This window comes from Frankliniella occidentalis, unplaced genomic scaffold (genome assembly GCF_000697945.3).
Source record: "Frankliniella occidentalis isolate FOCC.00 unplaced genomic scaffold, Focc_3.1 Scaffold112, whole genome shotgun sequence".
NCBI classification, from domain to species: Eukaryota; Metazoa; Arthropoda; class Insecta; order Thysanoptera; family Thripidae; genus Frankliniella; species Frankliniella occidentalis.
Genome location: NW_026267240.1, coordinates 160,030 through 164,375, shown reverse-complemented (window position 1 = coordinate 164,375; position 4,346 = coordinate 160,030).

Genomic DNA, 4,346 nt, shown 5'->3' with positions numbered 1-4,346 from the left:
TTTAATAAAAGTAAAATGTAAAGTGCTTTTTTACACTTGAAAAATGCGTGGCAAGTGAATTCTTGACGTGCGCGCGTTACTTCGTTCAACTGCCATTTACCCGAGCCCATGGCCTGGCTCGCTGCCGCCGGAAGCCTTGGCGCCTCGGGGGAGGTATCGCCTGCGAGCCCCCGGGGCTCCGGGCCGGGGGCGCGGCGACGCCACGCAGTGACACGAGCTCTCACGCAATGTGTCTCAGTCGGGCGTGAGAACCGATCCGCGGCTCTCCTCCCCTCATCGGATGTAAACAATCAGATTCAAATGATGATAGATCCCGTTTCTTGTCTGTGCGCGCTTGCAGAATTATGCCGCACTCGCGTAGACACTACTTATTTTATTCTCATAGAGTTTCTTTTTTCGTCCCGTCCTTCGTCTGTGGCCGTGCAGGACCTCGAGAAGGGTCATCAGCTAGCTGTTATTGTGAGGCACTTCGCGTTATCAGACTCAAAGGTCCGGTGGTGGACAGCGCGCGGCCACACGTCGCCTCTGGAGCGGCGGACAGCGACGGTTTTGAATTATCGTCCAAATATAATCGGGTTAGGCGGCCCCGTATGTCTGCCGGGACACAATGGTCCGCGCCGCGCCGCGCCACTCCGCACAATTAGGAGTATCTGGAGCCGCCGCAACAACGCAAACGAACTCTCAATCGGATGCAGCCGCCGCGCGCGCGCAAGCCACAACAACACAATTGACAACAACAACTTTAAAAAAAAATCAATAAATTTTCAGACAGGAACAAATAATAAAAATACGACGAAAACAGACGTCCGGAGGGGGAAAAAAAAGGAGGGAGTTGTTATTTTGCACAGAGTAAAGCAGCAGGCAATGGGACAAACCAGTTCCTTCCTCCCTGCGCAGTATCGGTATCCGACAGAGCGGAGTGAAGGACCGGACCAACTGCCATAAAGACGAAAATAGACAGTGACGCGCGCAGGTCGCGTCCGAAGGAGCAGGTAAAGAAATTTGTATCCCGTCTTTTAGTGCGGATAGTCCGCCAGCTGCCGCCCCATACCGCGACGACGACGGCGACGCAGGAACCACGCGACTCCAGGTGAGTTAGTTTTGGTCATTTGTCTGTCCGCGGTTTCGCCGGGCTCGAATTATTATCGCTCGCTGCTGACCAAGCAGATAACCGGATCTAAGCCAATAAACCTCCGAAAATTTTGACATATCGTCGAGGGGTAGAATTTTCCCTCTGCTAGGCTCTGTGATTTAAATCAGCGTTTTCTGGTGAGGGAAAGGAAGTCGCTCCGCGCGGACGCAGCCCCCACGGACTGACTTGGGGCACGCTCGCCCGGTCCTGATTGGCTATCGGGGAAATGCGACAGCTCTGCTTTACGGCCAATCAAAGCTTCCGCCTCTCATTCAAATGCCGTGGCGCGCGCATTTCAAAGGGATGCAGATTTAACACGTCCGTAGTCGAAAAGGTGTGAAGAGGAAATTGCAAAACACGGCGAAGTATGATACGGAGAGGTATGCGCACATGATAAAAGCGGCAAACTCTTCGTCCCCCGTGTGCCCCCTCTCCGTTCTCGCCGTATCTCCGCTCCAACTCCCCCCTCCCACTACCTCTGCTCATCCTTTTTACTTGCCCGGTTTGACCGTTCGACGTTCGGTCGTATCTCTGAGCCTGAGTCCCGGGTCGCTATCAGCCGGGCGCGACGATCGAAAACAATCTCAATTTAATTTGGACGAGATTTGATAGGTGACGAGGACTGGCATTCCGCCCGCCTCCTGCGTGAGAGACGAACAACATAATATTACGGAAAACAACTTTTGCTCCTCGGTCGAGGTGCATATACAGTGCCTCCGCCGTGCATTTGGGCAGAGAGATAAGAGCTTATCTATGTAATCCGACATGTACGACCAGCGTCCATACACGAAAAAAAGTGTCAGAGGTATCACAAAGTGTTTTTCATACATGTAAGGTGACGTAACTTCTATGAGGAGGTAAACCCAATCATGTTCAATTTTTAAACCGAAACCGTAAAGTTTGCGAACTTTTAACAACCTAGGTTGAGAATCATAGGCGAGTCTCATAAATTTCCCAAAGTACATTTACTGTACCTATCAAAATTATTTAAAGCAGCAATTATTCTAGAAAGAGAGACAAATAATGACACTATGACGCTTGCACATTGGAGTGCCGTCGGATACGGCTCTAGCTATCTCTCAGATAGCAGCCCTTGTCCCCTCTGCTTGCACGGTTACTCTGCACTGTTTTTTTCTGTTTCTCTCTGGAGCGCCGGCGCGCTTCGCGCCTCCCGCGTCCCCCCCCCCCTCCCTCCACCTCCGCTGTAGGGCTTATCCCCTTCCTATATCTGTCGACAAATATTTTCCTATCTCACGCGCCGGCCGAGGGGGGAAAGGCAAGAGAAGAGTTCTTCCTGCCGACCGGCGGCCAGGCCAGCAGCGCTTTAGCCTCGGCTAAAGCCAGAGCAGCCTTAGCAAACCTGTTGCGCTAGACGATGAATGACCTCCCCCTCCCCCTCCCGCTGGCAGGAGACTGTGGGGCGCCACAGAGCCGCCCTGCTGGTCCAGCGGCGGGCCTCGCCGGGCCTCCAGCCTCCAGAGCCTCCTCCAGCGGGCTCCGGTAGGAATGCGCGGCACGCCGAAGACCAGCAGCGGTGGCGGCGGCCCGCTCGGCGTCGCGCTCACTTGTTTTCACGAAGCGAACTGGATCGCTTTTCAGAATGTGTCCCCCACTCCAGGCCCATTTTGGTGGCGGCGGCAGAGCGGAGCTGCCCGGCTGGTGCCGGCGGCTGGTGCCGGCGGCTGGTGCAGGGGTCTTGTGCCCGAGACTAGTGCCGGAGACTGGTGCCCGAGACTGGTGCCGGAGACTGGTGCCCGAGAATGGTGCCCGAAACTAGTGCCGGAGACTGGTGCCGGAAGGCTGGTGCCCGAGACTAGTGCCGGAGTTTCCTCGGCGGCTGCCTACCAGAGATCTCCGGCACGGCCCAGCGGGGCGGGGGTTGTCCTACGTGCAGCTCGGCACGCCAGTGATGGTGAGTAACGCGGCTGATAACGCGAGCAAACACCCGTGCGCGGCGCTTTTTTTCCTTCTCACCTTATCGTCAGAGACGAAGCGCAAGTGCATCCTTATTTGGTGCTTGTGACGCCTCGTCACACGCACACGACACTCCGCCCTCTCGGGCCAACTTCCCGAAACTCGCGCGGAGAGGAAGGAACGCGGTGAGACTGCGGTGTTAGAAACGCGTCCTGTGCGGAGGAGAGACGGGGAGAGCCGCCCGGCGGGTAGGCTGTACCGCGCGGCACGGGTGCGCAACGGGGGTGCCTACACAGGCAGGGGCCCTGACGACGCACAGCAAGCACAGCACCGTTCCTCCATCTCTCTCTCTGTCTTTCTGTACACCCCCCCCTCTCTCCTCTCTCTCTCTCTCTCTCTCTCTCTCTCTCTCTCTCTCTCTCTCTCTGTCGTGTTCTGACGCGATGCAGCGAGGAATTTTGATAAAGCCTGGTGTACTCGATGCAGTAATGAAGACACTGAGGCACACGAGTGCGGGGCCGCGCAGCAGGAGGGACCAGGGACGGGGGAGGGGGAAGGGGGTGAAAAAAATGATCAGAGCAGACGAGAAAAGAGAAGGCGGAAAAAAATGATGGAGTGACGAGCGCGCACATAGTTTGCACATAGTTTGCACCGCTCCGCCGACGTATGAAGAAGGCATTCACACAATCCCGCCGTGTGTGCTGCCGAATCAAAAGAAATGCCGCGTGTCTCACCAACGGAACCGACACGCGGCGCTTAGTGTGAGGCGGCCTGTTAGGGGCATTACTCTCTCTCTCTCTCTCTCTCCCCCCCCCCTCTTTCTCAACCGCCGCGACAGAGACGCGTTTATCGGAAGAGGTGTTGTTTTAGGTAAGGAAATGCCGTAAACACTTTCTTTCCCTTCCTGAAAATGCATCTCTCGCGCCGGGGCTAATTGGGACATCTCCCTGCTGGCCCCCCTCCAAGTGGAGCAGCCAGCACCCCTCTCACTCGTCCCCCCGCTATGTCTCCCTCTCCCTCTCCCTCCCTCTCTCTCTCTCTCTCTCTCTCTCTCTCTCTCTCTCTCACACACACACACACACACACACACACACACACACACTGTCTGCGGTACACCGGACGGGCCGGCGAGGGTGAGGTTGGAATGGAGAGAGAGAGAGACAGAGAGAGAGATAGAGAGGGAGAGAGAGGGAGGGAGGGAGAGGATGCCGGCCGCTGCTGGAATGTCGCGAGTTGGCCGATGGCGCTTTGCCCCAAGCTGTCCGCTCCCGCCCCTTCACTCCCCACACCGGCGGCCCCC